We start from the raw sequence: 16,975 nt of genomic DNA, 5'->3' as shown, positions 1-16,975 counted from the left end.
TACGAAAACATGCCGTGCCCTTCATTTAAAAGGCCCTTTTTGAAATTTGGACCTAGACTATGGGGAAAATGAAGGACATTTTCTTGAAAGCAAAAGGAAAAGAGACGACCTTTTCCATAAAACACCAGAAAAATAGAGTGCGTTTTTCACTGAAAAAACTGCCAAAAATTGAATGGTCTTTCATAAAGATAATGTTGATAACTGGGTGACTTCTAAAATGATGACCTCTAAGGGAAAATGTAGACCCAAAATGGGTGAGTTCCTTTTTAAAGCAATGGAAAACTTCGACCTCTTACTTAAAACACAGGCCATACTGCAACTGGTTGACACCCACGATAAATTACGTGGATGACTCAATCCATATGATTTCTTATGCGTTATAATATTTGACATTTTCATTACTTATGCAATATAACTATAAGTAATATCCTGTTTAAAAGATACGCAGCCAGCTTCATTCCTCTCTCACTTATTTGCTGATAGAGCAATATATCCTCTTCATCTCGCTCTGTCTTTCTGTAATCTGCTTGTTTGTTCCAAAAATCTTTTAATAGTTCATTTTTGATAACTAAAGCCTTCACTTCCAGAAATTATTTGGACTAAAATGGCATTTCAGTCTTCTTCTTACCCCTAAGATTTCCACGACGAAGAAATTTTCTAGATGAACAACATGGGATGACAAGACCTTTTCGTGGTATCTTTTACTTATTCACGTATCTTCTAGCTGGTAAAGTCAGCATACTAGCTAATAATTTACTCATTTGAAATGGCTGCTTTTTCATCTTTTTTTTTATATTCCCTTAATGTTTGACTTACATTTTGCTATTATAGTGAAATCCGCCAGAACTAATTTCCTTTTTAATTTTTGAAAATTATCCGGGGACCCATTTCAACTTTCATGTGAATGGGCCCTTCTTGATGAAGATCGCCAGAAGACGGTATTTTTGTACGATGGATTTATCAGGGTATGAGAAAGTCTTCTTGTAGGCGATGAAAATTTATTAGGCATTAGACTCACATGGGTCTTAGATCTTTAGTCCTAAAGAACTATTTCAAGAGCAGTTATTAGGTTTATGATGGCAGTCTCTATTATCAGATTGCTCGGGGATGCATAGACAGAACTGAATCATAATTCAGATAAACATTCTCTAAAAATAAATATTTTAATCATTGTACTGCAAAGTGTACACTCAAGTGATGCTGGATTGTATCCCAGATCAATACATACAATACATGAGGAGGGCAGAAGATGGCGGATCCTTCTTGAGATACAAAATGGTTCATATTCTATACCAAAGCACCCGCAAACCCTTCCACCACCTCTCTCTCTCTCTCGCTCTCTCTCTAAACCAGCTGACATTTGGATTTTCTTTTTGACAAATGGAGTAAAATTATGCGATACACCTCTTAAATGCTGACTGAACTGAATAAAGATAAAAAGTCATACTTGTACGAATCACAGGAAGAAAAATGGTCTCTTCCGTAAATTAAAGGAAAATATTCCTTTTATGTACCTCCAAGTAATATTAGCAGGAAAGGATTGACAAAATCCATGAAACAATGGACAACATTTTTTTCCTCCTTCCCGAAATCTTAGGAGACTATGATAACCTTTTCCAATAAATATTGGAAAATATAAATGCCCCTTAGAAAGAATGGGTAAAAATGGGTGACATTTCTCTTGAAATACCTGAAAAAATGTTTAACCTCTTGCTTAAATCGATGAAATATGGATTAATATCTTCCATAAGACGAGGATAAAATCAATGACTTCAAAGCACTAGATTGGATGGCCTTTTCTTTACAGCTTTAGGAAAATGGATGACCTGTCCTTACAACCACTAAGAAAATAGATGACCTTTTCTTTAAATTACTAGGAAACTGAAAGATTTTTTCTTTAAAACAGTAGGATAATGGATGACCTTCTCAGCACAGCACTAAGAAAATGGATGACCTTTTCTTAAAAGTACTAGGAAATTGGATGATGTTTTTTAAAGGAGTAGGATAACGATGACCTCTGCATTGCACTAAGAAATTGGATGACCTTTTCTTCAAAGGAATAAGAAAAGGATGACCTTTCTCTAAAGTACCTCTCTCTAAAGTACTTTAAAGAACAGGTTATCCATTTTCCGAGTGCTTTAAAGAAAATAAGTCCTCCAATTTGGAGGACTTATAAAGCACTCGGAAAATGGATAACCTGTTTTTTAAAGCACTTTGAAAGTGGATGACTTTTCCTATAAAGCACTAGGAAAAACTGGATGAAACTTTCTTTAAAGTATTAGGAAAATGGATGACCTTTCCTCCAAAGCACCGAGCAAATGGATGGCACTTCCTTTAAAGCACTAGGAAAATGGATGACCTTTCCATCTAAGCATAAGAAAATAGATGACCTTTTCTTTAATGCACTAAGAAAATGGATGACCTTTCCATTGAAGCACTAGGAAAATGTATCACCTTTTCTTTAAAGCTCTACGAAAATGGATGACCTTTACTTTAAAGCACCACGAAAATGGATGGCCTTTTTTTTTTTATAAAACATTAGAAAAACAGACTATCAATAACATCCGTTAAACAGCCAAAAATCGGATATCTCTTCCATAAAGAAATTGTCAAAACTGGATGACCTGTTCCAAGAAATCTGACCTCTAACACGAAAAAATTCCCCTAAAATTGGTGACTTATTCCTGAAACTCTTGAAAAACCAAGATCTTTTCCATAAAGTATTGGCAATAATAGAATGGCACCTGCCACATAGTATATGAATGACTCCGTACATATAATAAAAATAAATTATATTTCTTGGACTTTATAATCACGTTTTCTTTCTGGTAAACTCAGCTAACGGGTTAATAATTTACTAATTTGAAATGGTTGCATTTTAATTTTTTTTTTTATAATGTTTAACTTACAGTACATTTTGCTACTATATTAAAATCCGCCATAACGAAATCTATTTTTTTTTTATTTAATTATCCGGGGACCCATTCTAACTTTCATGTAAATGGGCCCTTCTTGATGAAAATCGACAGGAGAGGGTATTTTTGGAAGATAGATTTTATCAGGGTATGGGAAAGTCTTGTAGACGATGAAAATTTATCAGGCATAAGTCCCATATGGATCATAGATCTTAAGTCCTAAAGAACTATTTCAAGTGCAGTTATTAGGTTTATGATGACAGTTTCTATTATCAGATTGCTCAGAGATGCACAGACAGCCTTAACCATAACTCAGATAAACATACTCTAAAAATAAATATTTTAATCATTGTACTGCAAAGCGTACACTCAAGTGATGCTGGATTGTATCCAAGATCAAAACATACAAAACATGAGGAGGACAGAAGATGGTGGATCCTTCTTGAGATACGAAATGGTGCATCTTCTATACCTAAGCACCAGCACCACCTCCCCCTCACCACCTCTCTCTCTCTCTCTCTCTCTCTCTCTCTCTCTCTCTCTTTAAAAGCCACTTGACATTTAGAGATTCTTTTTCAAAAATGGAATATATTCATACGATCCACTTCTTAAATACTGACTGAACTGAGTAAAGATAAAAAGTCAGACGTGTACGAAACATTGTTAGAAAAATGGTCTTCTCCGTGAATGAATGAAAAATATTCCTTTTATGTACCTCCAAGTAGTATTAGCAAGAAAAGAATGACAGAATCCATGAAACAATGGACAACATTTTTTTTTTCTCCTCCCCGAAATCTTAGTAGGCTATGTTAAACTCTTCCAATACATATTGAAATATATGGATGACCCCTTTGAAAGAATGGGTAAAAATGGATGACCATTCTCTTGAAATACCTGCAAAAATGTTTAACTTCTTGCTTAAACCTATGGAACATGGAATAATATCTTCCATGAGACGACCATAAAATCAATGACTTCAAAGTAGTAAATTGGACGACCTTTCCTTTACAGCTCTAGGAAAATGGATGACCTGTCCTTCAAACCACTAAGAAAATAGGTGACCTTTTTTTAAATTACTAGGAAACTGAATGATTTTTTTCTTTAAAGCAGTAGGATAATGGATGACCCTCTGCACTGCACTAAGAAAATGGATAACCTTTTCTTTAAAAACTAGGAAAATGGTTGACCAACTTTCCTTCAAAGAAATAAGAAACTGGATGACCTATTCTTTAGAATACCAGGAAACTGGATGATTTTTTTAAAACAGGAGGATAATGGATGACCTCTACATAGCACTAAGAAATGGATGACCTTTTCTTTAAAAACCAGGAAAATGGTTGACTTTCCTTCAAAGCAATAAGAAAATTGATGAACTCTTCTCTAAAGTACTAGGGAAATGGAGGATTCATTTTCTTTAAAGCATTAGGAAAATGGATAGTCTTTCCTTCAAAGCAATAAGGAAATGGATAGCCTTTCCTCTAAAGCACTAGGAAAACGGATGACCTTTCCACCTAAGCATGAGAAAATGGATGACCTTTTCCTTAATGCACTAAGAAAATGTCTGGCCTTTCCATTGAAGCACTACGAAAATGGGTGAACTTTTCTTTAAATCACTAAGAAATTGGATGGCCCTTTTTTATAAAGCATTACAAAAACAGACTATCAATAACATCTGTTAAACAACCAAGAATTGGATGTCTCTTCCATGAAGAAATTGTCAAAATTGGGTGAGCTCTTCCAAAAAAAAAAAAAAAAAGGGTGACCTCTAACATGAAAAAACTGCCCCAGAATTGGTGAATTATTCCTGAAACACTTGGAATGCCAAAATCTTTTCCATAAAGTATTGACAATAATAGAATGACACCTACCACATAGCGTATGAATGACTCCTTACACATAACACGGATAAATTATATTTCTTGGGCTTTATAATCACGTTTTCTTCCTGGTAAAGTCAGCTAACGGGTTAATAATTTACTAATTTGAAATGGGTGCCTTTTAATTTTTTTTTTTTATGTTCCCTTAATGTTTAACTTACATTTTGCTACTATAGTAAAATCCGTCATAACCAAATTTATTAAGCTATTTTTTAATTATATGGGGACCCATTCTAACTTTCATGTAAATGGGCCCTTCTTGATGAAAGTCGACAGGAGACGGTATTTTTGTACGATAGATTTTATCAGGATATGAGAAAGTCCTGTAGACGATGGAAAGTTATTAGGCATAAGTCCCTTATGGATCTTGGATCTTTAGTCCTAAAGAACTATTTCAAGTGCACTTATTAGGTTTATGATGACAGATTCTGAAGACAGTTTCTATTATCAGATTGCTCAGAGATGCACAGACAGAACTTAATCATAATTCGGATAAACATTCTCTAATAATAAACATTTTAATCATTGTACTGCAAAGCGTACACTCAAGTGATGCTGGATTGTATCCCAGATCAATACATCCAATGCAAGAGGAGGGCAGGAGACGGTGGATCCTTCTTGAGATACAAAATGGTGCATCTTCTATACCTAAGCACCAGCACCCCCGCCACCTCGCCCTCTCTCTCTCTCTAAAATCCAGCTGACATTTGGAAATTCTTTTTCAAAAATGGAATAGATTCATACGATCCATCTCTTAAATACTGGCTGAACTGAATAAAGGTAAAAAGTCAAACGTGTACGAAACGTTGTTAGAAAAACAGTCTCCTCCGTAAATGATTGGAAAATATTCCTTTCATGTACCTCCAAGTAGTATTAGCTGGAAAGGAATGACAGAATCCATGAAACAATGGACAACATTTTTTTCCCTCCTTCCCGAAATCTTAGGAGACTATGATAACTTCTTCCAATAAATATTGGAAAAGATGGATGACCCCTTAAAAAGAATGGGTAAAAATGGATTAACTTTCTCTTGAAATACTAGAAAAAGTGTTTAACCTCTTGCTTAAATCGATGAAATATGGAATAATATCTTCCATAAGACGAGGATAAAATCAGTGTCTTCAAAGCATTAAATTGGATGACCTTTTCTTGACAGCTTTAGGAATATGGATGACCTGTCCTTCAAACCACTATAAAAATAGATGACCTTTTCTTTAAATTACCAGGAAACTGAACCATTTTTCCTTTAAAACAGTAGCATAATGGATGACCTTCTCGGCACAACACTAAGAAAATGGATGAACTTTTCTTTAAAGTGCTAGGAAACTGGATGATTTTTTTTAAACAGTAGGATAATGATAACCTCTGCATTGCACTAAGAAAATGGATGACCTTTTCTTCAAAAATTAGGAAGGTGGTTCACCTATTCTTTAAAGGAATAAGTAAAGGATGACCTTTCTCTAAAGCACCTTTCTATAAAGTACAGTAAAGAACATGTTATCCATTTTCCGAGTGCTTTAAAGAAAATAAATCCTCCATTTTGGAGGACTTATTTTCTTTAAAACACTCGTAAAATGGACAACCTGTTCTTTAAAGCACTTTGAAAGTAGATGACTTTTCCTATAAAGCACTAGGAAAAATTGGATGAAACTTTCTTTATTAAAGTATTAGGAAAATGGATGACCTTTCCTTCAAAGCGCCCAGCAAATGGATTGCCTTTGCTTTAAAGCACTAGGAAAATGGATGACCTTTGCATCTACGCATAAGAAAATGGATGCCCTTTTCTTTAATGCACTAAGAAAATGGATGACCTTTCCATTGAAGCACTAGGAAAATGGATGACCTGTTCTTTAAAGCTCTACGAAAATGGATGACCTTTACTTTAAAGCACTACGAAAATGGATGGCCTTTTTTTTTATAAAACATTAGAAAAACAGACTATCAATAACATACGTTAAACAGCCAAAAATCGGATATCTCTTCCATAAAGAAATTGTCAAAACTGGATGACCTGTTCCAAGAAATTTGACCTCTAACACGAAAAAACTGCCCCAGAATTGATGACTTATTCCTGAAACACTTGAAAACCCAAGATCTTTTCCATAAAGTATTGGCAATAATAGAATGGCACCTGCCACATGTGTATAAATGACTCCGTACATATAGTAAAGATAAATAATATTTCTTGGGCTTTATAATCACGTTTTCTTTTTGGTGAAGTCAGCTAACGGGTTGATAATTTACTGATTTCAAATGGTTACATTTTAATTTTTTTTTTTTTTTATAATGTTTAACTTACATTTTGCTACAATAGTAAAATCCGCAATAACTAAATCTATTTATTTATTTATTTTTTTAATTATCCGGGGACCCATTCTAACTGATGTATATGGGCCCTTCTTGATGAAAATCGACAGGAAACGGTATTTTTGTAAGATAGATTTTATCAGGGTATGAGAAAGTCTTGTAGACGATGGAAAGTAATTGGGCATAAGTACCATATGGATTATAGATCTTTAGTCCTAAAGAACTATTTCAAGAGCAGTTATTAGGTTTATGATGACAGTTTCTATTATCAGATTGCTCAGAGATGCACAGACAGACTTAATCATAATTCAGATAAACATTCTCTAATAATAAATATTTTAATCACTGTACTGCATAGCGTACACTCAAGTGATGCTGGATTGTATCCCAGATCAATACATCCAATCCATGAGGAGGGCAGAAGATGGTGGATCCTTCTTGAGACACGAAATGGTGCATCTTCTATACCTAAGCACCCGCACCCCTCCCCTCCCCGCCTCTCTCTCTCTCTCTCTCTTTCTCCCTCTCTCTCTCTCTCTTCAAAAGCCAGTTGACATTTGGAAATTCTTTTTCAAAAATGAATATATTCATACGATCCACTTCTTAAATACTGACTGAACTGAGTAAAGATAAAAAGTCAGACGTGTACGAAACCTTGTTAGAAAAATGGTCTTCTCCGTAAATGAATGGAAAATATTCCTTTTATGTACCTCCAAGTAGTATTAGCAAGAAAAGAATGACAGAATCCATGAAACAATGGACAACATTTTTTTTTTCTCCTCCCCGAAATTTTAGTAGGCTATGTTAAACTCTTCCAGTACATATTGAAATATATGGATGAATCCTTCGAAAGAATGGGTAAAAATGGATGACCATTCTCTTGAAATACCTGTAAAAATGTTTAACTTCTTGCTTAAACCTATGGAACATGGAATAATATCTTCCATGAGACGACCATAAAATCAATGACTTCAAAGCAGTAAATTGGATGACCTTTCCTTTACAGCTCTAGGAAAATGGATGACCTGTCCTTCAAACCAATAAGAAAACAGATGACCTTTTTTTAAATTACTAGGAAACTGAATGATTTTTTCTTTAAAGCAGTAGGATAATGGATGACCCTCTGCATTGCACTATGTAAATGGATGACCTTTTCTTTAAAATACCAGGAAACTGTATGATTTTTTCTTGAAAGCAATAGGATAATGGATGACCCTCTGCATTGCACTAAGAAAATGGATAACCTTTTCCTTAAAAACTAGGAAAATGGTTGACCAACTTTTCTTCAAAGAAATAAGAAACTGGATGACCTTTTCTTTAGAGTACCAGGAAACTGAATGATTTTTTCTTTAAAGCAGCAGGATAATGGATGACCTCTACATAGTACTAAGAAATGAATGACCTTTTCTTTAAAAACCAGGAAAATGGTTGACTTTCCTTCAAATCAATAAGAAAATTGATGAACTTTTCTCTAAAGTACTAGGGAAATGGAAGATTCATTTTCTTTAAAGCATTAGGAAAATGGATAGTCTTTCCTTCAAAGCAATAAGGAAATGGATAGCCTTTCCTCTAAAACACTAGGAAAATGGATGACCTTTTCCATCTAAGCATGAGAAAATGGATGACCTTCTCCTTAATGCACTAAGAAAATGGCTGGCCTTTCCATTGAAGCACTAGGAAAACGGATAACCTTTTCTTTAAAGCTCTACGAAAATGGATGAACTTTTCTTTAAATTACTAAGAAATTGTATGGCCTTTTTTTTATAAAGCATTACAAAAGCAGACTATCAATAACATCTGTTAAACAGCCAAAAATTGGATGTCTCTTCCATGAAGAAATTGTCAAAACTGGGTGAGCTCTTCCAAAAAAAAAGGTGACCTCTAACATGAAAAAAACTGCCCCAAAATAGGTGAATTATTCCTGAAACACTTGGAATGCCAAGATCTTTTCCATAAAGTATTGACAATAATAAAATGGCACCTGCCATATAGTGTATGAATGACTCCTTACACATAATACGGATAAATTATATTTCTTGGGCTTTATAATCACGTTTTCTTCCTGGTAAAATCAGGTAACGGGTTAATAATTTACTAATTTGAAATGGGTGCCTTTTAATCTTTTTTTCTATGTTCCCTTAATGTTTAACTTACATTTTGCTACTATAGTAAAATCCGTCATAACCAAATTTATTTTTTTATTATTTAATTATCCGGGGACCCCTTCTAACTTTCATGTAAATGGGCCCTTCTTGATGAAAGTCGACAGGAGACGGTATTTTTGTACGATAGATTTTATCAGGATATGAGAAATTCTTGTAGACGATGGAAAGTTATTAGGCATAAGTCCCATCTGGATCTTCGATCTTTAGTCCTAAAGAACTATTTCAAGTGCACTTATTAGGTTTATGATGGCAATTTCTATTATCAGACAGAACTTAATCATAATTTAGATAAACATTTTCTAATAATAAATATTTTAATCACTGTACTGCAAAGCGTACACTCAAGTGATGCTGGATTGTATCCCAGATCAATACGTACAATACATGAGGAGGGCAGAAGATGGTGAATCCTTCTTGAGATACAAAATGGTGCATCTTCTATACCTAAGCACCAGCACCCCAACCCCCTTTCTCTCTCTCTCTCTCTCTCTCTCTCTCTCTCTCTCTCTCTCTAAAAGCCAGTTGACATTCGGATTTACTTTTTTTCAAAAATGGAATAGATTTATACGATCCAGCTCTTAAATACTGACTGAACTGAATAAAGATAAAAAGTCAGACGTGTACGAAGCATTGTTAGAAAAATGGTCTTCTGTAAATGAATGGAAAATATTCCTTTTATGTACCTCCAAGTAATATTAGCAAGAAAGGAATGACAGAATCCATGAAACAATGGACAAGATTTTTTTCCCTCCATCCCGAAATCTTAGGAGATTATGATAACTTCTTCCAATAAATATTGGAAAATATGGATGGCCTATTCGAAAGAATGGATAATAATGAATGACCTTTCTCTTGAAATACCTGAAAAGGGTTTAACTTCTTGCTTAAATCGATGAAATAGGGAATAATATCTTCCATGAGACAAGGATAAAATCAATGACTTCAAAGCACTAAATTGGATGACCTTTTGTTTACAGCTCTAGGAAAATGGATGACCTGTCCTTCAAACCACTAAGAAAATAGGTGAAATTTTCTGTAAAGTAAGGAAACTGGATGATTTTTTCCTTTAAAGCAGTAGGATAATGGATGAACTATCTATAGCACTAAGAAGATAGATAAGCTGTTCTTTAAAGCACTTTGAAAATGGATGACCTTTTCTATAAAGCACTAGGCAAAAAATGGATGACCATTTTTTAAAGCATTAGGAAAATGGATTATCTTTCCGTCAAATCACTAAGCAAATGGAGCCTTTCTTTAAAGCACTATAAAAAATGGATGACCTTTCCTTCTAATCATTAGAAAATGGATGACCTTTTAATGCACTAAGAAAATGGCTGTCCTTTCCATTGAAGCACTAGGAAAATGTATTTTCTTTTTTTGAAGTACTACGAAAATGGATGGCCTATTTTTTCTATAAAGCATTACAAAAATAGAATATCAATATTATCTGTTAAACAGCCAAAAATTGGATGTCTCTTCCATAAAGAAACTGTCAAAACTGAATGACCTCTTCCAAAAAAAGTTGACCTCTAACATGAAAACCCTGCCCCAAAATTGGTGACTTATTCCTGAAACACTTGAAAAACCAAGATCTTTTCCATAAAGTATTGACAATAGTAGGACGATACCTGCCACAGTATATGAATGACTCCTTACATATAATACGGATAAATTATATTTCTTAGGCTTTATAATCACGTTTTACAATATCTAAATTTTTCATTACGTGCAATCTCTCTGTAAAAGATATACTGTTTGAAAGAAATTAATCACCTCATCCTTCCCTCTCTTATCCATCCATCTTTCTCTAAAAGTGTGATAATCACTGGCACAGCAATATATCTAATAACCCTCTTTGTCTCTTTATCTTTCTCTAAACACGTGATGTTCTTCCCTATAGCTAAACATCTACCCGTTTCTCTCTCTCTCTCTCTCTCTCTCTCTCTCTCTCTCTCTCTCTCTCTCTCTCTCTCTCTCTCTGTAGTAATCTGTTTTTAATTAATATATTACTTTCTTATGACCGCAGCATTAACAGCTAGAAATCATTAGGATTAAAATGGCATTGCACCTTCTATTTCATGCCCCTCTGTTATCCGTCATGAGCATTTGTTATTCATGTTGAGTAATTATTTGTAAAGACAATCAGACATTTTCATGGGATCTGATTTCGGTTTCTTATACCTGTCGAAGTCAATTTATTGACAATAATTGCCTGATGTGAACATATTTCTTTATCTTTATTTAACCGATATTCTCTCAAATTTTTCTTTAGATCTTTGGAGCATAGGTAATATCCACCACACCTAGATTTGAGGCTTACTCATGCCTAACGAATGATCTGAGGGGCTTGGACCCCTGGATTGCTGTAATTTAGATGGGGATGGAATTTCTGTCCCAGGAGGATGTCATAACCTCCAGGAATATAGCTTGCTACTGCAAGGTTGCTTAGAAAAAAGATCCTTAATATAATCCCAGAAAGCATTTAAGATTTCAACTGACTTGATAAAAATCAGCAGTAGACTGTAGTTGTGAACTATGGTTTTTGTTGGGATATGGGCTGGTCTATTAGTAGACGGTCTAAAGTTATTAGGCATTGTACCCATTTCGATCTTAGATATCTGGTTCAGTAGAACTAATTTATACGTATTCATTTTGATAGATTATTTGTGCTTTAAATAATAAAGTCTTAGGCATTTCAAATTCGATATGCATTAAGTTAATGTCGTAGGTCTATGTAATTTCCATGATCAAATTGCTCCATGATAGATAGAGTTGACTCATCATTAAGAAAAAATATATTCTAAAATATATGTATTTTGATCACTGTATCGAACTGTCTCTATTGCTGTGATGCTGGGCTGTATTCCAGATCAATACATGCAATGCAAGTCGGGTAGAAGATGGCGGATCCCTTTTCAGGTACAAAATGGTGCGCCTTCCTTACCCAGGTTTCTCTCTCTCTCTCTCTCTCTCTCTCTCTCTCTCTCTCATTGATATATTTTAAAATTCTTTTTAAGAAATAAAATTGATTTATATGAATCACTTCTTAAACACCGAGTGAATTTAATAAATATAAAAAGTTACAGCCATAAAGCAATAGAACAACATTTATTACATTTACCTCTACATAATGCCAAAACCCGTGACACAAGATAACATCTGTTATCTTCACGTAACTTTTGGATAATAAACTGACCTCTTTCAGAAGTCATGGAAATTATGGAAGGCCTCTTCAAAACAAAAGAAAAATAGAAATTTATAAAACTGATGAGTTTTCTGTAAGGCACTGGAGACGATGTATGAACTCTTTTAAATCACTGAAAAATGTTGTATATAAAATCTATTGCATAAAACCAAGGAGAAAGCCAATGACTTCAGACATAAGACATTGGAAAAATATTGTATTCCTCCGTAATTAACAGAAATGAAGGATTTCTTGCATAAATCATTGAAAAATGGATGAGTTTTTTTTTTTTATAAAGCACTAGGAGAATATTCACTTACTTTAAAGCAATGCTAAAATATATGAGCTATTCCAACAAACAACAGAAATTTTTTTTACCTTCTACTTAGAATAAACTGCCAAAAATTGGATGGTTTCACTCATAAAGCAACTGTCAAAAACTGGATGCCCCTTCCAAAGATGAAAAATTGCCCCAAAACTAGTGACATATTTCATAAAGCACTGTAATACCATAGACCTCTTCCATAAAGCAAAGGGAGAATCTCCTGACGCCTACTGTATAATACATGGGTGACTCCTTCCATATAATGCATATAGGATATATTCCTAGGTTTTACAGTATAATCACGACTGATAATGTCTTAAAATTTTTCTACATGTACATCTCATTCTAGTTGATGTCCTGTTTAAAAGATACCGAATCACCTCCATCAGCTTTCATTTTTTTAGCCATCCATTTTTTTTTTATCTATGAAAGTGACATTCATTGAAATTCACTGGTATAGTAATATGCCATATCACCCCCTCCCTTTCTATACTTAAGTGACATTCTTCCCGATAACGAAGGACCTCTCTCGCTGTCTCCCTCTCTCTCGTAATCAACTTTTTTCGGACAGGAGCCTTGCACTGATCTGTTATTTTCTTCCAAAGGAGCCTTGCATTAATCTGTTATTTCCTTCTAAAGGAGCCTTGCGTTAATCTGCTATTTTCTTCTAAAGGAGCCTTGCATTAATCTGTTATTTTCTTCTAAAGAAGCATTGCATTAATCTGTTATTTTCTTCTTAAGGAGCCTTGCATTAACCAGTTATTTTCACCTAAAGGAGCCTCACATTAATCTGTTATTTTCTTTTATAGGAGCCTTGCATCAATCTGTTATTTTCTTCTAACTAAAGCACCAACTTCTCGAAGTTCTTGGGATTAAAATGCCATCTGAGCTCTACTTCGTGCCCCTACGTTTACTCTAGTGAAGAAATGTTTGGGTGAACTAAATGCTGCCATGGGAAGAAAATCAGGCCGTTTTGTGGGTTCTTTTAACGATCCCCGCCTCTTACACTTGTCTTAATCAGCTGACTTACCCATTTGAATTTACTGCTGTCCCTTCTTACTGTTTTCCTTGTTCTAAAAGATTGTGATTTAGACTTTGGTAGCACAGTAATATCCACCAGATCTTGATTTTTAGGGATTTTTGTGCAATCAGCCCAAGATTCATCACAGATTTCAAGTGAATGGCCCTTCATGACTCATATTTTGGCCACCAGCCATACTGATAAAATCGCAGATAGACCGTATTTTTGAAGGGTAGTTTTATTTGGGTATGGTATGGCTTGTGGGTGGTAAAGACATACGGGCCATACTTCCCATATTGATCCCTCATCTTTTCTCCTGTATAACTAGTTTACGGATAGTTATTTCAACGGTAAAATTAGACCCTTTTCTTGAGTCTAAGTCTTGATACATTGCTGATGATACGGTGAAATTCCTTAAGCTTTAAGAGGATTATTGTCCTTATCTTCTGAGTTATATTCCCTCTGATGACGAGGACAGTTGTTCTAGTAAAGCGTAAGGATTATCAGTGTATCTTCAGCAGTCTAGCAAGAATTACACTTAAGGGAAGGTACTTAATATCCCTATCTCTAAAGAACGTGACTGTACTTCATAGTCTTCAACAGCTCTTTTGACAGACTCTTTACTACTAAAAAAAAAAAAAAAATCAATTCTGCTAATAAGAAATTCATAGTGCATTAATTTAATGAAATTTACATATTTCTGTTATTAAATTCCTCGTGGGTAGATAGAGTAGAAACATCATCAAGGCAAAAATATTTTTACAAAAAATGCATTTTAGTCACTGTACTGCAGTGTGTATATTCCAGTGATGCTGGATTGTATTCCAGATCTATACGTCCAATGCAAGAGGGATACAAAATGGCGGATCCATCTTCAGGTTTAAAATGAACGCATCTTACCTGCCCAAGCTCTCGCTCTCTCTCTCTCTCTCCCTCTCTCTCTCTCTCTCTCTCTCTCTCTCTCTCTCTCTCTCTCTCTCTCTAAAAGCTAATTAGTAATTATAAAATTATTTTTTAAGTCAAAATTATTCATATGAGCCGTCCCTTAAATACTGACTGAATTGAATGAATTGTAAAAACGATAAGAAGTCCCATTTCTATGAAACTTTGTTAAAAAAAATGGACCCCCTTCATAAAATACTGGAAAGACTGTACTACATGTTAATCCATGTTAGGAAGAAAGGAATGACAAAATCCATTAAACAAAGAACAACATTCGTTATCTCCACGGAATTTTAGGAGAATATAATAACTCCTTCAAAAAATAATGGAAAATATGGAATGCCTCTTCAAATAACAAAAATAAAAAGTTAAAAATGGATGAGCTTTCACTCAAACCACCAGGAAAGATGCCTGATCTTTTTTATAAATCACTGGAAAATATAGATGACCTCTTCCATAAACCGAGGTTCTTTTGATGCCTTCATTCCTAAGACATTGGATAAATGGTTACATTTTTCCGAAAACATTATTAAAATGAAGGACCTCTTCCATAAATAATTGAAAAAATGAAGGGTCTCTTTTACAAAATATTGAAAAATGGGTCGCCTCTTCTGGCAAGCACCGAGCATATAGATGACCCTTTCTTTAAGGCACAAGGAAAATAAATGAATTTCCTTTCAAGAACCAAGAAAATAAGTGACCTTTTTATAAAAGCACCAAGAAAATTAATGATCTTTTCCATAAAACACAAGAAAAACAGCCAATTTTTACACAGAAAATTTTTTAAAATTGGAATGATCTCTTCCCTAAAGTAAATGAAAAAAAAATAAATAAATAAAAAGATGACCTCTAATATGTACAATTGCTCAAAATGCGCAACTTTTTCTGAGAATACTGTACCTTAATGCACAAGCAATAACTGGATGACGCTACCATATATATGAATAATTCCCTCCATATGATACAGATAAACTTGATTTCTTAGAATTTATAATCATGCTTGAAATTCTATAATTTTCACTGTGTTTAATACCTATGTGAGTGAGATCCAGTTCAGAAGATGCCTAATCACACTTGCCCATAACTCACCTATCCATCCATTTTTCTCTTTGTAAGAGTGATATTCATTTGTGTGATAATATACCTTCTCATTCCCTTTGTCTTTGTCTTTCTTTACACAAGTGATATATTCTTCTCTCTCTCTCTCTCTCTCTCTCTCTCTCTCTCTCTCTCTTTGTGTAATCTGCTTTCTTCCGACCAAGACCATTTCATGAATATGTTCTTCTGACTGACGCACTGACGTTTAGAAATTATTGGGAGTGAAATGGCATTGCAGCTGTACTTTTCCTTTGCTTTCCATAACGAAGAAGTCTTTGGAGAGACAATTAGACCTTCCGTGGTTTTTTATTGATTCACATCTCTTAACCTTGCCTAAGTCAACTGATAGGTCAACAAATAACTAAAATGAATTTTGTAAATAAAGTGAATATTCACCGGACTAGATTTAATTTGGAATTTTTGGAATGTCGCCCCAGTATCATCGCAACTTGTAAGTTAATGACGCCCTTCATTATAAAAAAAACTGGACATCAATGGTTTATATAGAAATAGCAGGCAGACGGTATTTTTGAACGATAGTTATTTTCCATTGGGGACTGGGTAGATCTTGTGGATGATCAAAACTTATTGGGCAATGTTCCTTTATGGCTGTTACATATTTGGTTCTATATGACTATTTGACTTGTGCTTGTTTCAGGTTATTTAGATATCATCTGTCATCAGACTGCTCGTGGGTGGATAATCAGAACACTCAAAAATATATTTCCTTTCATCAGTTTGTTCCTATGTAGATAATTAGAATGAATGACCATTAAGAGAAGAATTCTCTAAAAATAAATATATTTTGCGAGATGTTTTGCAGCATGTATATTCCAGTTATACTGTATTATATTCTAGATCAATACAGCCAATGCAAGAGGGGTAGAAAATGGCAGCTCTTTCTTCAGAAACAAAATCTTACGTCTTTTTGAGGAATGAAATGTACCTAAAGCATCGATCTGTAAGAGACACTTCGTAAAATTTGATAAAGTTAAAGGAAAAAAAAGAAACACTTTTGGAGTAAGTGAATGGCTACTTCCATAAATCGATGGAATAAATGTATTCCCTAAGAAACGCTGGAAAACAAGAATAAGTGTTCTTTTCCTTAAAATAATGTATTGCATGTACCTCCACATAGAAT

Source organism: Macrobrachium rosenbergii, chromosome 53 (genome assembly GCF_040412425.1).
Source record: "Macrobrachium rosenbergii isolate ZJJX-2024 chromosome 53, ASM4041242v1, whole genome shotgun sequence".
In the NCBI taxonomy this organism is placed as follows: Eukaryota; Metazoa; Arthropoda; class Malacostraca; order Decapoda; family Palaemonidae; genus Macrobrachium; species Macrobrachium rosenbergii.
The sequence above is the reverse complement of the archived record's forward strand: the minus strand, read 5'-3'. Positions refer to the sequence as shown.